Source organism: Bombus impatiens, unplaced genomic scaffold (assembly GCF_000188095.3).
Source record: "Bombus impatiens unplaced genomic scaffold, BIMP_2.2 scf_0637, whole genome shotgun sequence".
In the NCBI taxonomy this organism is placed as follows: Eukaryota; Metazoa; Arthropoda; class Insecta; order Hymenoptera; family Apidae; genus Bombus; species Bombus impatiens.
In genome coordinates this window covers 456,846-476,802 of record NT_177056.1, presented here as the reverse complement: position 1 = coordinate 476,802, position 19,957 = coordinate 456,846, and the positions used below count along the sequence as shown (strand labels likewise).

Genomic DNA, 19,957 nt, shown 5'->3' with positions numbered 1-19,957 from the left:
GGCGTCGCCAATAGCGAGCGAGCGACGCCCGAGCGCAGGCGAACTTGCACGAAACGACTCGAGTGTGCGCGCCAGCGCGCATTCGTGCCTCTCCGTGCCTCTACGCCGCCTACACGATCGCACATACGCTTCCCCCACCACTAACACTCATCCCTACCACCGAGCGACGATTGAGCTCGACCGAGAGAGCAACGGTGTGGGTCTTTACTAACCCTGTTTCGACCGCTTTCGTCTCTTTTTCTTCGAGTCGCGTGTCTATCTCTCTCCCCTTCTCGCTTCTGATCGACCGACTCCGTGCTCGCTCGGAGGCACTCTGCGAGTAAGTAGATTCTCGCTGGCCAGGTTAGACCGATTCCTTCTTCGCGGGGCAACGTGGCTGCTTTGGTGACTGATCTTTCGCTTTTATAGGGTTTTCTCTACTGGTTGTGCGGCGTTTTCGTGATAGGTGGGGAGAGGCTGAATGGTGAATAGTGGTAGACAGGTGGAGGGAACGTGTGATTTTCCGCATTGTTGCACGGTTGTGATGTGTTACAGTGGTTTTACATTAATGGGCTTGGTAGAATTAGGACTCGTATTAGGATGATTTATGGAGTAGAGATGGGAATATCGATGTATCGAATGGTTACGGCGGTCTATGTTTCATATGCTTAATGGATTCCATTTGATCGAGTTTAATAAGTTTCTTCGACTCTCGGTGAGGTTTGCGTCTTGAGCGACGCAAAAAAAAAAAAAAAAATTAAAAAATTTTGTTTACGCAGTACAGATTGCTCGAGTTTCGAGTGGCTCGCCGAGCTTGATTTCCTAACGTTTCGGTGAAACGAGAACCACGAATGAATCGTGTGTAACTTCTAGGTTTTGCGCACAATTGGTTTCCAAGATACATTCCTTAAACGGAATAAAATAGAACTGGAATTTACGAAATTGTCAGATGGACTGACAAATGAGAAAACGAAGCAAACGATGAATCTTTAAATCGAGGACTTGCGGAAAAAATATACAAAGAAACCAGGAAACTTGTCTTAATGGATGCGATTAAAATTGACGTTACTGAGTCGAGTTCTTAATAGTTGGCAGTATCGTTAGAAACGAACAGTCTCATCGGTATTTCTTCGATATTTCTTTCGAAATTTGTAAATTCAATTTTCTCTTCCGCTCGCGTTATCAAGTTTCTTCGAGTTAGAGTCGTTCTTTAACTTGCTATCCTGTTCCTTCAATCTTTCTTAATCTCCCTGGATTTTTCTTTAATTTTTATTTCAACGCGTTTCCCTCTTTCAATGATAGTAGAGGAACCAAGAATTCACGATCGCAAACAAAAACCCCAATCAACCACCTTGAGAAGAACAAAAGTACGCCCTTCTTAAAGAAAACGTTCAGAAATTTAAAAAAGGAAGAAAAAGGGGAGAGGGAAAGAGAGAAAGAGAAAAGAGAGAGAAATAGAAAATTGGAAAAATCAGAAAACAAGGTTCGTAAAATTCGCTCTCGAACAAATAAAACACGTTCCTCGAATTGTTTGCCAACGGCGAAGATTACGATCATTGAGGCAAGTAAGGGATGAAAAGCGGAAGAAAATGGGGGAGGGAATCGAAATTCGAAGGCGTGATCAGACAGTGGTCCTCGAGGGAAAAAACGACGGGAAATTGGTGGCGACCACGAGCACCATCGATGGGTTCTTCGGAGCTCTGATTGTTCAGAAACGAGCGGCGTCGATCAGGATCGACTGCGCAACGAACCGATTCACCCTCGACGGACTCGAGAATGCTCGAGCAATCGGCTCCCTCGAAAGTGGTAACCTGATTATCCGCACTGAACGAATAAATGAGGGAACGAAGCCGCGGTTTTGTGCAAGAGAAAGATTCTCGCTTCCCCGAATTGGGAAAAGCGCGTACGAGAACATCTCTGGATGAAAGTGGCAATCTTGAGAAACAGTTGAAAGTCTTGTTTACGTTACATTAGTAATTCGTTTTATATCGTTGATACGATGTTATTATATGTACTTGTATTAAGAATTAACGTATCGAAAAGGGAAAGAAGAAAAGAACGAAATTTAAATATCCCGCTAATCTCTCTAGAGAAAATTTCGAGACTAACACCGAGGAGTCTGCTAATCCCTCAGACACGAATATTTCCGTAGATCAGGGGGTGGGAGGATGGTAGAGGAGGGTATCGTTAATTAAACGCGACCGCGGTTCCATAAGGTGAGACGAAGGTTAAACAAGAGGAAGAACGGAGCTGACTTCACGTCTGACGCGCTAATACTCGTTCGACCAAGTGGCTTCGTTAATTACTGTCAAATCGAGAAGTGGCAAATGAAATAATTACAAGGCGTCGCGGCTCTTCCAGATCACGGCCATCTTTAATTAACGAGGCACCGGTGCTGTTCGCGTTTTCAATGTTGTTATTTTATTTTTCTATTTTCTTTTTTTTTTTTTTGTACGTCCTTGGCTTTGAAGAAATCGGGTTTCTTTAAGTTTGGGGCAAGCTGCTTCTGATGCCTATTCCCTAGTCACTACAGAATCGCTGTTTACAATATTCGTGAAATCTTGCTATTATTGAAAGATTATTTACGAGTTTCACGCTACAAAACACACCCTACAAAATTCATCTTTCCATCAGAAACATCAACAACTTCGGTAACTATAACTCAGAAGAAACGCTTCGTTTCCTAGATCTTTCAGATAAAATCTCCAAATCTTTTCGTTAAATTAATACTAAATTAATATCTTAATTTCGTCTCTAAAGTTTGTAAATTTTCCCGATTTTCTCAAGCATATTCAACAAAATCTTCAAAATTGGCACAAAAATACAGAGAGATCTGTCTTCGGTTGCTCGAAGTATAAAGTCTAAGTAAAATCCCTGAATCGGTACTCTAAGGAAACGTTATTTGTAACCCTTTCGCTCAAAGATTTACCTAATTACATCTCGCAACCGGGTTTTGTACAGCGAAAGGTGTTTTGAAAATATTAATTGAAAGAGACACGTAACGAAGCTTTCGTAGTAATACGGGCTACGCAACAAACAGATAAATTTTCTTTGATCTTTTTCTTTTTTTTAATTACGGCGGTGAGGTGTAGTAAAAGAAAAATTTAATTAACTTACCGAGCTGCTCGCGTGCCAAAGGAAACGGAGCCAAAGAAGCCAGATATCTTACCTGCAACAGAAATTAATATACTTTCTTAATTTAGTAAGACACCTCGACGAAGGCTGCGTGCAATCGCAAGAGCATACAGAGTGAATACAGCCGTCAAGCGAACTGACTAATTTTTTAAAAAATATTATAATATACGTATAATACGATCGGTAGACTGTGGATTTTTATGCAATCGTGAGAAATTTAAAGATATAAAGACGCATAGAATGCGCATGACATACGCAAAAACGTATAAAATGTTCAAAGTATACTTTTCATAATGTTTAATAAGTAAATTGAATTTCTGCCTAGGTCCTACTCCTTCCACCGTATTCGCGAAAATATGAATTTGCATAAAAGTCCGCAGACCAGTGGTCGGTAATAATATAAGAACATAATACGTTACAAAAGATTGTCAATCCTTATACGAATACGTGGTGCAAAATATATAATATGACAAGATCTAACGTTTCACAAAAATTCATCCAACAACTAGGAGAAATAATTAAAAATACTGAAAAATTGCTGCATTCATATACGGTAATTCGGTGCGTTTCCATCAGAAAAAAACAGACATTTCAAGCCATAAAATTAAATCCTTTAGCTCGTATATCACGTATTCAAGTCTGTACAGGGGAAGCTTATCAAAAAAACTTTACCAAGTCTTCCTACGTCATTAGCGCATATTTTGGTACATACGTGTATAAAATTACAAGACACTGTAAAAGTATTTCTCCACATGAGAATATCAAACCTTGGTGCAGCACGGTAGCTTGATTTTTTTTTAATGTTTCCCTTCGTTTTGGCGAAGATTTAACGAGGAAATTAACCACCTGCAGTTTAACTACGTAAATGGTTATTTTATGAAATATTTCTGTCCAAATATTTACCAGATTACCGAAGTCGCTGGTTAAGACGATATAACAAATTAAATTATAAAAGAATCGAATACCAGGTGGAGGGAAAACATGCACTTCGGTAAATTAAAAATCAGAAATTAGGTTCTTCCTAGGAAAATCACAATTTATTATATTTCTTCGAATGGTGCAATTTTGCGCTGAAAAAATTTTCACAAGACAATTAACAATTTCCCCAATCTTGAGTTGACGTACTACTGAATCAATCTCTTTGTTTACGTTCAAAGAAGAAACTCACTCGCGACATCGAATGTTCGTAAATGATAACGATCGATTTTACGTCGACAGGATTGATCGCAGGGCCTATGTTGATTGCATATTTCTCGCTCTACTCGCCGAGTATCATAAACCCTTAAAGTATCGCATCCTCTTTCTTTTTTCACGCGCGACATATAGATAGATGAGAAGTCTAGTCCTGGTACGATTTTTTTTGCCATCTGCTTCGTATGTAATTTCGCAATATTTTCCTTTCGGCAGTGAGATTTCCGAAAGGCACGAAATCCGGATCTAATTCCAGCTCACACACGGGTTAAGTGCAAACGAAATCGCGAGTCGATCGTTAATCCCGGCGCGCGGCAACGACTTAATACGTTGGGCAAACCGTTTCGTGCGCGGCGTCAGCCGTTGAGAACCGAGCCTAAGTCCCTGGGAAATTACTCCGGGCGGGGCTGAGCAGTATGCAGATCGCGAAATCGCGACATACGTCGAGGATTAGCTCGGTGGAGACTGCTAGCTAAAGAGGATCCGCGAAATCGGCAGATCGAAATGTCCCTAGGAATCCTATTTAACTTACTCCGCGGCGAGACGACCCCGCCCTTCGCTATAATTTGTGTAATCGCGCCGTTCGCGGCGCACAGCCCACAGGATTTTCACTCCCGTGATAGATTCGTCTTTGGAACGGGAGACTTTCGGGCTGGCTCACGTTTCTCCGGGATTTCCAGCGTCTTCTGGGAAAATTGTTCGTCATGAGAAATTCGTTTACTCGCGTTGCGTCGATATAGCTTGATTTCGAGGATTAGAAACGACTTTCGAGGATTAGGTCCGCAGAGAAAGAGAGAGAAAGGGAGAAAATATCATTTTTCATATTTTATAATTTTATTTTATAAAGAGGATTTTTATACCCTTCTAGCGAGACTTTCGACCGTGTGATTCGTTTTTCAGTTTTGTGACTTCACTCTGGACAATTTTTCGACTTTGCCAGCGATAGTTCTAATCGTAAGAAATTCTCTAATTTACGTTATTTACAAGAATTGCTTGGTCACTCTAACGTACTTTTCCAATTGCTTGAATTTATTCTGCGAGATTTCTCCGATCTTTCGGTGGAGCTTTTCACCGTAGAGAATTCAAGATCCGACTACACACCTAACAACTTCAAGTTTGACCTAATAGATTACTTAACAAACTCGAAATTACGTATTATTAACCTAAATTACGTATATACAACAGTTTATACAGACATTATTTCCCACGAATCACAGTTTTTAGATACTTTGGAACATTTCTGAACTTCCTCGCCGACCAATTTAGAAGAGGATCAAACCTCTTAGATACTTGGACGTTAAACGAAATATTTGAACGAATGATCTGCCATTTTTATCGATGTTTGTTTCGACGCGCCTTTAAAGCACCGTTTGGTCCATGGCACGACATCAATCATCCTTCGTAATTTAACACGTGGAACAATCGACAGCTGCGACCGTAAATGGATTTACCGGCACGTATGTACGGATGACCGCAATAATGATTCGTTCAAACAGAATTATGCACGACCGATGCCACGATAACGACGCCGCTAAACGTGGACAAATCGCTGTTACACAATTCCAAGCCGGTGACTGGCGTCCCCCGGAACCAACCATCGGCAAAATCGATCGAAACAGAGATTGGCTATCGTCTTTCTTAATGTTTTCAGTATTTGATACTCTATTGTTAGCTTCCAGATAGATTATAGCGGTGTGCCGTGACAGTGGTCGAGGAAAAGAAAAAAAAATTTCCTTTGCTTTTTAAAAAGAGCGAAGGAAGATTACTTTCAGCCACCTAAGATTCTATTCCACTAAGGCCCTGTAAAAGTATTTTTTCTACGTGAGAATATCAAACCTTGACGGTAGCACGGTAGCTTGATTTTATTAAATGTTTAGCTACGTAAACGATTATTTTATATAACAAATTGAATTGTTAAAAGAATCGAATATCGCCAGTTGGAGAAAAAACACGTACTTGGGCAAATGAAAAATCAGAAACTAGATTCTTCCTGAGAAAATCACAATCTATTACAGTTTAGCACTGGGCCAGGGTTACTCGTCGTCATTAACATACCGTACAAGCTCGTAGAAAAGATAAAATCTAGTTACGAACACATATTTCTTCAAATAGCGCAATTTCACGCTAAGAAAGTTTTCGGATTTAATCGGACGCGAGAGTCTTATATTCGCCTTAACGTTCATCTACGATAGCGTTTCACGATCTTTACGCAGATTACAGCGACGCATGCGACGCGAGATTTTCACGGTCCGTAAAAGTGAAAAGAGGAAAGGAAAACATCCATCGACCGGTCTCACGCAACGAAGCTGTCGCCCTTCGTTCGCATACGATCTAACGCGATTTTTATCGCCGGCAGCATGGTCACGCGACGCGCGGCAAACTCGAATTCCGGATGAAAGACCAAGGGAACCGCAACCAGCGAGAAAGTTTCGCGGAAACGCGATAAAAACGAGACTCGGTTTACGATGATGGATGATCAAGGAGGGAGGGTTTAGATCTTACTTTCTTTCCACGTCGTTTATTCGTCTTGTTGGCGGACGACAGCGGTTCATAACGACGACGAAAGTATTTGCACACTCGTGGACACTTTTCCCGAATACGTCGTGTCTGTTAGGTATACGAACCATTTCGAAATTTCATCAAATTTCGCGACTATTAGGTACATACAAGTATATACGGGGAAATGAAACGTTAAATTACGAAAAAAAGATACAAGAAAGAAGATTACTCGAACACCGATCGCTCGAAAAGTTGATAAAACGTACGAGCAGTGCTCGAAATTGCTTCAAGTTTATAAAAGTGCATGAAAATATTTGAAATCAAAATATCACGTTTTACTCGTCCAATACGCATATTAGCGAGGCAAGTGTTAACAAAGTTATAATTACTACACAATTAATATAAGAGTAGTATTTTATAATTAGTACAACGTGTTATAATTTCGATTAAATAGTTGAATTTCACCACATCGATCAAACGTCAGTTTGAAATTTAACCAGGTGGTAATTCTTCGTTAAAAGCTGAAAATGAATGAAAAGAGGAAGACTAGAAAATGCCATTAACAATAGCGTTTTAATACGTATCGCTGGAACTAATTCGGAACAGCAAGAGAAACAGCGTTTCGAACGAAATTAATCCATTCTACCATTATTCGCCTGCTGCGTGCCGTTTAAATTGACAAGTTCCTAATTCACCTAGAACTGCGACGTATATATACGATATCTCTGTTATAAATTAATATATCACAGAGTCAGATTTGTGTTTTGGATGAGACGGGAATAACTTCAATCTTCGTACGATTGTTGGTTTATTGTTCACGAGTTGCATTACGCCTCGCGTATCCTTACCTGCATTTACATTTCTCGGATTTCTATGATAATCAATAGACCGTAGATTTCTATGACGATTAACAGAGCGCGGGGTTCTATATAATATAATATAATATGCAAAGGCATTCAAAATATCGAGAGTGTAGTAATTATTATAATATTCGATAGATGAAACAACGAGGAATCTTGCGTCGAGTGATACTTTGCGACGAGACATCGATCATTACGAATTTTCTGGTGAAACATATGAAAATTCGTTAACGCGTCGGTTCAAAAATTCTTCTTCGTGTTCGATCCGATATGGTGGATGATACATTTCAGAAAATTCTTACTACGGCGACTTATTTTTCTCGCGATCGATCCTTGGAAACGGCGATGGATAATTGCACACATCAGGATTGAATTTCCGAATCCAACGATATTGGCCATATCCAACGAGCCATACAACTGTCATAAAGTGACTGTAACAGCCAACAGTTGGGCCACCACTTTCGTATGTGCAGTAATATTCCGCGATTGATGTTCATCCGGTTTCAACCTCGTCGAAAAGTATTAAAATGCGGTGATGGCTTTCCACTATGATAAAATGATTATTATTAAAGCTATGAACATCGCTTTAGTTTTGAAAATTTATTTTATATCCTTTTACGTTAGAAATATTAGACGAAAGTTCTATAAAAATTCGAATACCTTTCGACATACGAAGATCTAAATTGAAATTCGTCTTTCGCGGCAGTCGGCGAAGCCTCTGGCAATAATTATTTAAACTATTAACTTCGCTTATCAAACTATTAAAATTTTTACACTTTTCACCTCCTATATTCCAGCAATTAATTGTCCGTTCAACTGGGAAAGTCGTAGGGAATTCGATTCTTCTTACTTTTACTTCTATTCTATTCGTTTAATTAGATTTATAAAGATATAACTTCTACTAATAACGATTGATCAAAATGGTTACGTACAATGCTCGTAATATGTTCGTAAGGATATTTCTCAAGTAAAAAAAAAACTTTTCCATATTAACTATTACGTTACTCGCATCGTTTATCATTCCAGCTGGTTGATTTCACAAAGATCCAATGAGATATTTACTAATCGAGAAGGCTAACTCATTTCCCCGAATTTTGGTTACATCTGGGCAGTTAGGCTGCGAAGGGTAATAGGACTTGATGCATGGCTCCCTGGATGCCGGTCCCCTAGATCTACCACCATTCGTCCTGCCGCCGCGTCTTTCCCCTTCTCGAGCTCTTTATTTATTTAAAGCTCGTCACCGGGTCCGCGTGTCCCCAAGGAACCCGAATGCTCGGGCGTATTTCAGAGTTCGACGGTCGATCAGGACGATCCCTCTCGTTCCAGCCAATTCTCTGTAGACCGATCGCCACTTGGACGTCGTCTGCGGCCACCGCAGGCTGAATATCGAGGATTTTTCGGCCACGGCCGATTGCCTTTTCTCCTCGGAATATTCTATTCCTTCTTTTGTATGTTATATAGAACACTCTTGAAATTTTGATGTTTCCATATCGGAGAACATGCTTGAAACTTTTCTAGATTAGACAATATTCTTGGAATATTTTTTTCTCTTTCCATAGATATTACAGAATTTCTTATATTCTTCGAGTTCTTAATTTCTTACTTCCTTCTTAAGTTCTTCGAATACATTCGATACTCTTCGAACTCTGACACTGACACTTTGACATCCACGTCAGGTATTTTGTTTAAAGCGAAATATGATAGAAGATTCGACGCGTTCAATTTCCTGGTAACCACTTGTCAAGAACTAACCGAAGGAAGCTAGAAAAGTGGAGGAAAGCAGGGACAAAAGCTGAGAGTGCAATCTACGAAAGAAGAGTTACAGCACAACGGAGGATCCATAACAAGAAGGAAAATTCACGGTGAACCGGTATCGAAATCCCTTTCTTCCACGACCTTTCCGCTAGTCCGAGGGATTAGCGAGAGGATCGGGAACTGGTGATTTGTAGACGACGGGCAAATAGATTTCTGGCAAGTAGAATTTCGTCGACAAAAAAGAACCCGTTTGCATGGTTTTGTACCGGATACCATGTACCATGATTTTGTTGCCGATTTTCTCGAGGTTTTCGCTTCGCGTAGTTACATAGGATACAATTTATTCGTCTACTTGTTACGAATAAACGCATTTGCAACGACAGATAGTCACCGGATACGGACGCTAAGAGAAACAAAAGTGTCGCAAAATATAGATGAAAAAGAATAGCTACGCGGTAAATTTAGAAGGAAGATAACGCCTCGTAGATCACTCGCTTGAACGATACGTCGCTGATGGAGAAGAGATCTACGCGGTTCGAAAACTTACCTCGACAGGAAATATCAGAGATTTAGGATATCCAGATGGAAATATGCAGACTTGTGAGCGTAACATTGAAATACTAACGGTTTCCTGAAAGGTCTAAGTGGCGCGTTAAAATTGATCGATGCAAGAATATGCGAACCTTTTATGCAGCAAACACGAATCACCGATCAATCTACGCTCCACCAGAGACCTTGCATCGACTAACGACGTTATCGGTCAATAATAGTGGTACGTTCTGTTCACAGGGCAGTGTGGACGACTGCGTGCTGAAATTGAACGTCGAATTATCTCGAGAAGCATCGCGTGTTTCATAAGGTAAGGGGACCAGATGAACGATGCGTATTCCAAGTGGAGCCTGACTAACGACCAGTATAATAATCTAATCGTCGAAGGCTGGATGAAATCAGAGGAACAGCGTACAACGAGTCCTAAGGCTCTCTCGAGGATGTGTTTCGGATACCTTCGAAGCGAATAGAGAAGGTTAGGTCATACTGACAAGAGCCATAATGATAGAGTCCAAGATGACGGATGACCGGAAATGAATAACTAATAATAATCTTTTACCATTTCACTCCAATACTTTTCTACGTGGAACGACGAGAACGGTCTATCTACGTAAAAAAAAAACAATATGCATCTCTAATTGAAAAAATCATGCGATTGTTGATCGAATATACACCATTGCACAACAGAAAACAGTAAACAGAAAAGAAACACGATCCTACGAACGTAGTATTTCTTCTTTTGACATCTTTCTCTATCTACACCGGTAACGACGATGTTACAACCCGAAACAATTGCGCGTGATCTATTTTGTATATGTAATATATACCATATATATCGTAAAAGGATTATTAAAAATATACGACAAGTAGTACAGTTGCAACGTCGAGTACGATAAGTAGGTGATATCGGTAAAAAATTACTTATTTCCAAAGAAAAGCAGTAAACAAATTCCATCTTTTTTTATCTCACTAAAGACATATTCTTGGTGCTCCAAATTAAAATACAAATACCCTTCCTCGACAACCCAACTTCTGAACTAAAAAGCTCTACCAAACCACTAAAATTCTTCAAGTAATAGAATTTCACGAACAAAATGCAAATGGAGATTAAGACGTTCTTAAATCAGCGATTTAAAAACACAATTTAAAGTCGAGCAGGTGCGTGCTATCTCTTTCGGCGAAGATCGAGAATTTCGAAATAGACGAGGAGCAACGTTGAACATCGGATTAAAGTAAAACGTCGGAGGAACAACCGGAGAACCGAGTGACCAAATAAACCGTGGACCGAGATTAATGGAGCAGAGGAAACGCGGCAGTTTGCTTAATTTTCGCGGGGTTAAGGAACGCGAAATCGAATGGTAACCTGCTGGAGATTTGCTGGAAACGAGGAAGAAGAATCGATTACGGGGTTGAATGTCCCTAGTTGCTTCGGATAATCGAAATTGATACGTTTCCCGTAATTCGGTGACGTTTTCCACGTCTGGTTACTTCCGATGGGAAAATATCGATTTTTTTGTACTTTGTGGTTTAGATAATATTACAACGCCTGCGTATTTCTCGATAGCAAAATATCCAATTTTTATTCGTAATACAACGTACGAGAATATTTAAATGTTTCCTTTATACTCTAATTTCTCCTTAAACTACAAATTTAATTACAAAGTTAACCACCGTGAGAAGGCAAGAAGAACTATATTTGTGACTGTCGAGAGCAAAGTTCCTTTTTCTACGGTAGATGAAGAAAGAAATCGAGGGGGAGAGATTTCTTTCGTGATCGAAGGCTGGAGCCGATAAACCGGAAGCCGATTAAATTTATAGACCAGGAAGAAAGGTCCTTTGTCGTTTCTTGTGAATTTCGTATTACAATGGAGGATTAAAGTGTGCGACGGACAGGCTCATTGTATCTTGCTTCCAGATTTCATTTTCGAAAATCGACTCGACCAGAATGTGCCCAGTATTTTCACTTCATTTTTCATTTATCTTTATCGAATTAATTTTTCTCATATTCCTTTCAAATTTTTTACGAACGAATACTTCCATAAATATTCGTTTGTTCGTTTAACGTATATTTCGTTAATTTCTGCGCTACTCTTCCCAATTCTTTATGAATACAGATGGATGTTTGAAGAAATATTTATAGACGATATCGTTCGTAGAAAAAGTTTGACAAAATATTGAGAAATTAACGAAAAGAAGGTACACGAAAAATAGAGTGGAAAGAGGCAAGTACAAGCTTGATACATTAATCAAACGTTTTAAATCCAGTTAAACTATACAGAGTATATTTACAATTTCTGTTTCTTCTTTAAATAATATTTTGTTTTAGGACTTGTTCAAGAGTACATGCATGTGGTAAGTTTTATTCAAATAATCTTGCACAGTAATTTACCGAATAATAATATCATTAAACTGAGAAATTAGTAAATTGAAATTGTACGATGTAGAGATTTATCAATTTTGGTGATTCATAAAACAGTCGTGCATGGCATGCATTTTTTGAAACTTGTGAAAAGGGATTAGTTCAAAGCATAGGTACCTTTCTCCGTTACTTTCTCTTTCTATGCACCTTTCCTCTCTTTCTAATTTCATCGGACGATGGCGAACAATTCGGACAGAGCAGCTGTATAATTGTCGGTAATTCGATTCTCTAACACAGTCTAAACGGAAAAACTGTCGCGTTCGTTGCGCAGTCTGTCGCGCTTGTGCTTAATTGAGTACGCTAATTAAGGACGCGATTGAGCGATACCTCACACCCTCGAACCATCCCGTCACACAAGCTTGTCGACACACTCGTGCCCTGCTCTTGTCGAAAGCCTGCGCACGCGATTTGGCTCCTCTCGCGTCCAACCGGAGACAAAATGAGCAGTTTAACAATTGTTTAACCCCTTATTGTCCGATTGGCCGAATTTTCAATGTGTCCACCATTAATGGAACGTCCTGTTTTCCGTTTCGCCATTGAAAGAACACCAAAAACACATTCGCCCGCAAAAATATCGTCAACGATAGTCGGTTATCAAAGCAAATCCTGATCAACGCCACCTAAAAACGCTTCGACTTTTTGTTCGACGATTGTCTCTTTCGACTACCGCGAAAATCTAAAAAATCGCGATTAAGCGGTCGCCTGGATAGGAAAGTGTATTAGAAGCGGAGCTTCGGGTGTCACGAGCGAAAGCGTGGCCTCGTTGGAGAAAAGCTCGACGCCGGAGCGCACGCGGCCGCCAGGCTGATCAAATTTTCGGCGCGGTTGACGGGCAACATGGCGAACAAAGTTTGCCGAGCGCGGCAGCGTTAATTCGGTTTGCCCCGTGTTTTTCCACCGCGGAAAGACGTCCCGGGGCGATGTTGCTCTCCCGTCGTAGACACCGTGATAGGCGAATTTTAAAGCGTGCACCACACCCCTATCCCGTCACGCGAGCCTGATTCTCCCGTGAAAAAATTCGATTCCCGCGGCTCAATCCGGAGTTTAATACGAATTTCATAATCAACGCGCTTTAAGCACTTTCTCTCTTTCTCTCTCTCTCGTTTCTACCTTAGTTGCATTGTTATCAGTGCATTAGGATAATTGTTAATATGGATAATAAAGAGATTCCTCGAGTCTCATCGTAAAAGCCTATAAATTGTTGTACCTATGCTCAAAAACCAATACAAAAGACGCAAAGTCAAACTAACCGTTGATATTCACGCCGACTGATTGAAAGAAATTTGCAGTCTAAACCGGAAGATGTCCGGAATCCCCTAGACTTCGGTAGATGTCGATATTATCAGGAAGGCGGATTCCAGAGGTTTTCGTTACGGTTCGACTCTTTACCACCGGTTGGAGAAAGAGGTAAACGCGACGATGCAATCGAAAGGGGATGTGTACGAAGCACGTGGCGCACTAAAATCGTACGAGGGATCCGTTTTCCATTTGCCAGCGGCGGGGCACCACGATTTCCCCATTTTCCACGATCGTACCCGATAATGCCCAACCTTCTTTTTATCGTTCATCGAATATACGCGGTCCTCTCTGCTACTTCCTCTTTATATAATTTCTCTCCTTTGTCTACAGCGGATTTTACATTTTTGTAAATACACACGAACAATTAAAACACTGGACTTTATTAATAGAATTCGGAGAATTGTTGTACTCGTTGAATACATCGCAGCAGACACTGTACTTTGAATATTCTACGTAAGGTGTTTCAGTTGACTCGATCAGATCGATCGAAAGCAAAGGGGGGAAAAAATCCTCTAAAATATTATAAATCGTTGCGCGAAACAACTTTCGGTCAATACGAATACATTAAACTAAATACTGGTTGGTGGATCTAATAAAACTTGAAAACTGTTTAAAGTCGAGCAACTTACTTAACCCACTAATTAATTATATCTTAAACGCTCCGGCGGAGCCATTAATCACTCTCTCCCGAGCAACTGAATCCATTATTTCCCACCTGCGCGCAGTCTTACCCGTGAAAAACTTTCGATCGAGACGTTTCCGAACATTCGCCGTAACGAGCCTGAAGGATACCATCCCCGTCTCTCTACAAATAATTGTCCAGTCTAGTGATTCGATACGATGACTCAAAAATTCAGTTTTAATACAGCTTGGTGTAGAGTAATTTACACAATATAATATGTTTTGCTTACTTCTCCAACTACACATTGTATTTTTTAAATACAGTCGATTGTCTTAAACCGACCTACAGTCTATATAAAGATAGTTAACCAGCGGTAACCACGAACTACAGCGTAGTTAATCTTGTTGAGAAAAATAAAGAACATCAAATTATTTTAAATTTCGGATATTGCCTCTACCCTGGATTTTTAAGTTTTTTTGAATAATAATTTTTTTCTGGTTATTTATATTTATTTTTGATATTAATGAAGAATAGAAATTTTTCTGCGCTTCCTATACTCGTAAAGACTATGAAAACGGCATAAAAATTGCACGAGAAAAATCTACCGACGAAAAAAACCCAAGATTTTTTGGGCTTTTATGGAAAAAGTTGCAGAGTGGTGTCTTGTTTTAGTCAAGAGTTGTAACCACCGATGCGTTTCGAGAAGTGGATACTTCAAGCGTTTCTCTTTTTTTCGCCCAGGAGCTTGGTAAAAAATCTGACACCGGAAATCAATGGCTTTCTACAAATACGCGGTGGTCGAAAGCAAGGAAAAATATTGCTTTTATTTATATTTATCGCTTTGATCGACAGATTGAAATTCGTATAATTCGTTTGCAATTAACATACTACGATATTTCGTAATATTGTCTATAATAATACTCTCTTGAAGCGATAAAAACGATGAAAATCAAAAATCGAATAAAATATATAAGGTAGCGGTCATCCCAACCATAAGTCAAAATTCGAAACGAATTTACAGCTCGTTAATTCGGACGTCAAACAAAAACCAACACGCAGAAACTAAAAATGCACGGAGAGAAGGTTGCCAGGGAATTTTATGATTTTTCAGGGCGTACGCGTTGGGGGAATTTCGCGGCTTTCAACTGACCCAGTCGCCCCGCGAATTTCAATGGATTGGCGTCCCGATGTTTGTCCGTTTTCACCCCCTCCGGCTTGTACTCCCTTCTGTACACCACCCCTCGACTCGCACAAAAGCGCCGGCTGGGTTTCCATTAGTTTAATTACAGACAAGGTCGTCGTCGTCGTCGTCGTCGTCGTCGTCGTTGCCCGAAACATCGTTTCGAAGCTGTTCGAAGCGGCGGAAGTTAATTTCGTGGAAAAGGTAAATCGCAAGACGTCCAACCAGACCTTCCAACAACTACGGAAAAATGCTAGCTTTGAAAACAGGATGATCATCGCTTTGATGATACGACGATGCGAGTGCAAACCTCGTCATAAATTAATCTCATAAATTATCTCAGCGCGCAATATTATCGTTAAATTTCAGATTATTTTACAAACGCATATCTTCGTGTCCACGCATAAAGAAGTGGAATCTGAGGAAAAACTTGTTGATTTATCGAGTATTACAACGAGTAGTATATTTTGGATATTCAGTATTATGAAATATTTGACACGGCGGAAGGAGTTCGAGATGATTCGGGTATGTTTGGCTTCGGCGAGTCGAGCTTTTAACAGAGAAGAAGATGGGAAGGCGAATGGAGACGCGAAACCGGTGGACAAGAAGTTTGTATCTTTGGGGAATCGTGGTTGAATAGGAAAGGTTTGAAGGTGGATATTTTGGGAAGTGGTTGATTCGCTTTCAAGAGTATCGAATTCGTGGATCGGAGAACTTTCAAGTTTGACAAAGTCTAAAAATTAACGTCGTCTGAAATCTAGACAAGCCTGATACTTCATTTTCCCGATAACTTTCTTTCGTAGCATTTTTTCAATTTCCAATAATTTCCAAATTTACAATTACCACCGATTTTATAAATCGTGGAAACGCCATCGTTATTAATTACGAATAAACGATCTGCCTTCTTATTGTTCAACATCGATCGTTCGTGACTGTAATTCATCGCTCACCTATTACCTCTCATTACCTGCTATTAATCACTCTTGATCACAGTCATTTGTTTCTAGTCATAATTCAGTATCACACCACTAGTGATTACTATAAAGACCTCCGTCGAACTGTATCGATCATCGATGATGAGTATAAAGAGTTATTGACTGCTGTTATATCGTAGCGAATGGTACATTAACTGCCGTAGATAATTACGCACTACGATGCATCAAACGATGCAAACAGTTCTATACTCCAAACTTGATCGAACAACGCACACTGCCCGAACGCAAGATATTATCATACATCCATCGTAGCTTTTCAATCGGTAACATCCACTACGAGAACTTTGGTACTTTCGCATAATTACATTTCTATAAATCGCGTTAAACCAGAGCAAACATCGTCGTTTCCGCAGAGAACGTTCATCGTACGATCCTCGTAAATCGTTATCATTTGCTGCGAAAAATGAAGTAGAAGTTGCGCAAAAATTTTCTATAAGCATTATCCGATACGAAGAAGCCCGTATCTCAAACTATATCGAACAACGCTGATTACCGTCACACGACAAACCGGTTAAAGGCCACCAAAAAGAATTTCCACGACGTCAAACGACGCGCACAAGCGCATACTTCGCTTTGATACTAAATCAAACAACGGTGGTTGTCGCGAGCACAGGAAGCTCGATCATCGGCGACGTCGCGATGCGAGGCAGCGAATCAAAGGCTGGCATCGAAATGCCTCGAGTTCGAGCTACGGAAAGCGAGGGTGGGCCGTTCCACGACGAAACGTTCGTTCCATTGAAATATGCACACGCTCCCGCAACGAACGCGCCACGAATACTCGGCCGAAGATCTTGCAAAATACACGCTAACTTGCAGGCAAACGGGCTCTCGATCTCCAACGAGGGCGCATCGCGTCCCGACCACGGTTATCTCGAATCAGCTCTTTGTTGCGACCACCCTCCTTTTCCATCCGTTTTGCCGCTGCACCGTGCGAATCAACTAAATTAGAACCGAACCGTGCTACTGGCGACCAATATCGTTCCACGCCGCCCTCAGCGACGCTGTCTAATGCTATTAGGGGCGAGTTTCACCAGTTTCGAAATTGTGTAACGGTAAGTGTGTACACTGTACAGTGGCTACAAAAAGGAACCGAACGCGATTGAATTTATTTCATAGTTGGACTACGCATCTACCAGTTTGGAAAATATCAAAATAGACAGATGCGCAGAATATAAGTAATGCGGAAAAGTGTATGAAATGTACAATGTCGAGCGTTTATTTTTACATCCAGCAGATAAGAAATAAATTCCTATTTGGCCCAAAACTTGCCCCAAAAACCGAAAAACCTTCGGGAAAACTACCAAAGCGATCAAATGCCTGGCAACTCCTCTAAAACACTGACTCGAGTCATTAGCCCGATCGCGAGGCACTCTGCAAAAACCAAACAGAACCGGAAAAAAGAGAAACACGAGGGAAAACACGCGAAAATCGGGGGAAATGGCAGCAGCAGCAGCGGCAGCGGCAGCAAACAAGGGGGAACTTGCACGGTATAAAACACGAGAAAGCGTGTTAGAAACGGTAACGAGAGAGGCACAGGTCGTCTCTCCTCTCTCGCCTCGGACTTTTACTTCATCCAGCTACTTCGCTCCAGCCGATTTTTCCGCTGCCGCCGCTTTTTTTCCACCGACGGCTTCCGCGCATTTTATTAGGCCCGTTACAGACCCGTGTCGAAACAATAACCATTGTTAAAGTTTCGCGGAGCAATGGCTGCCCGCTCGCTGTTTGCACGGACAAGCTTTCCGCTTTGTTTCGGCCTAGGCGCTGGATTTCAGTTGGCCGGCTTGACTACGGCCCCCATTACCACCATTCCGGCTATGTACACGCCGTACACCACCTACGGCCATCTACCGCTTTCTACGGTCGTTTCGGAAAGCTCACAATGCCCGTTGCTGCTTCGTTTTCGATTTAAGCCGCGTTTTTTTAATTACATTCCTCACCGGAATAACGATTTTCCTTCAATGGCACGTGCAAATGGATCCTTGAAGCGAATCGGCGACACCGCTTTTTCGTGCCTGCGTGCAACTAATTGCACGATTAAAAATTTGCAGATTTCTTTTCCTTTTCTCATCGCGTCATTACCGTTTTTGTTAAGGTTTCACGCATAGATGGCTTAAACCGAGTTTACGACGCTTCGCAGCTATTTTCGACTGTTTTATTTTATTCGCGTATCGTTATCATTCACTTTCATTTAGTGTCGTTTATAGCTGCAAGAACTTCTGACTTTAAGGTTAACCGGGGATAATACATAGTTTCTTCCTGCACCTCGATAGCGATAAATCTCAATAGCATCGTAAACTAGTCTTAGTCCCGGCACTACGCGAGCGATAGGTATCGTTATCTTGGGTTCTGTGACGCGTGATCCGCTCCAATATCCTGAAGCCGATGTTTTCACGGACGATGCCACCGTCCAAGAACTAATAATTAGCCAGTTCCTGGTCGGTCGGACTCAGCCATCTATCAGGAACGGAATCCGATGCATCCTACCCTCGTGGAAGTGGACGAAGGATACGGGTCTCAGACTCTAGACTCGCACACGAACCCGTTATATCGTGCAATCGATTTTAAGGTCGCGAACCGCCAACTATTCGCGACCTTCGCGAAGAATCATGCATTTACGTGTTAAATCTGAAGCTTACGGCCCCTATAAAGCGTAAAATATCCAGCCCGTATAACACGACGAGGTTCTAGTCGCCTTAGGATGAAAAATTCAGCGCCGCCTCCCCTGATCGAACTTAAATTACCAAATCAACGATAACATATGCAGAACCAAAATGGATTCCTCGACGGTGAGTAACTCGGAGATGGTTGGTCCGACGACCACGTGCTGGTTACGATCAAGTATTAAACGCGTTATCAGCAGCCCTCTTTCCTAATTCCGGCATCCTGAATCTCATCAAAATTATCGGCTCCCCGTAGTGTCTTTTCTTACGTTTAATTAAAGACTACAAAATTAATTAAGCGATTCAATTAACTGGCTACAGCGTGCACCTGTGAAGAGGTTGTCACCCCCTTTTCACCCTCTTCTCTCCGACTTCCTCTTGGCGGGGGAATCGAGACAAAGCTGATCGTCTCCGATCTATCTTTGCACGAAATTTTCCTTCCACCTTTATAATTAGACTATTTTTAGAGCTGTTGTACGCTCTATGGAGAAGAGGAATCTTTGTATCGTAGAAAATCTTCGAAACCAACGGCGACCAATAACTCTTCAAGAAACTTTGTGAAATCAGAGTCCTTTTTGCTCAAAAATGCTCGGGAAACTTTCAATTCGGCGTTCTTAGTCGACTCTTTTAAACGATATACTGCGACAAACATCATGCTCTTTGTAGAAAAAATGAGATTAGTTCGGCGAGTAGATATTCGACGAATTCCTTTCTAAATTTAAGCAAAACAAAGCTTTTCCGAGCATAGACTCCGAGGTCTTTACTTTCGAGGATTCGACAAATTTCGAAACGAAGAAGATGCCATCGGATAGTA

General features: G+C 41.0%; 1 protein-coding gene across 13 annotated transcripts in view; it reads right to left on the bottom strand.

Moving 5' to 3' along the window:
- The window catches only part of LOC100745429 (polypyrimidine tract-binding protein 2), a 423,740-nt gene that overhangs the window by 222,911 nt on the left and 180,872 nt on the right, over positions 1–19,957 (bottom strand). For 6 of the 13 annotated variants that reach the window (XM_012389123.3, XM_033322438.1, XM_012389125.3 and 3 more), the window contains exon 2: positions 3,097–3,148. The exons of the other annotated variants lie outside the window; for them this stretch is intronic. The gene's annotated coding sequence lies outside the window, so the exon portion shown is untranslated. The remainder of the gene's footprint in view (positions 1–3,096; positions 3,149–19,957) is intronic. 13 annotated transcript variants of the gene reach the window in all.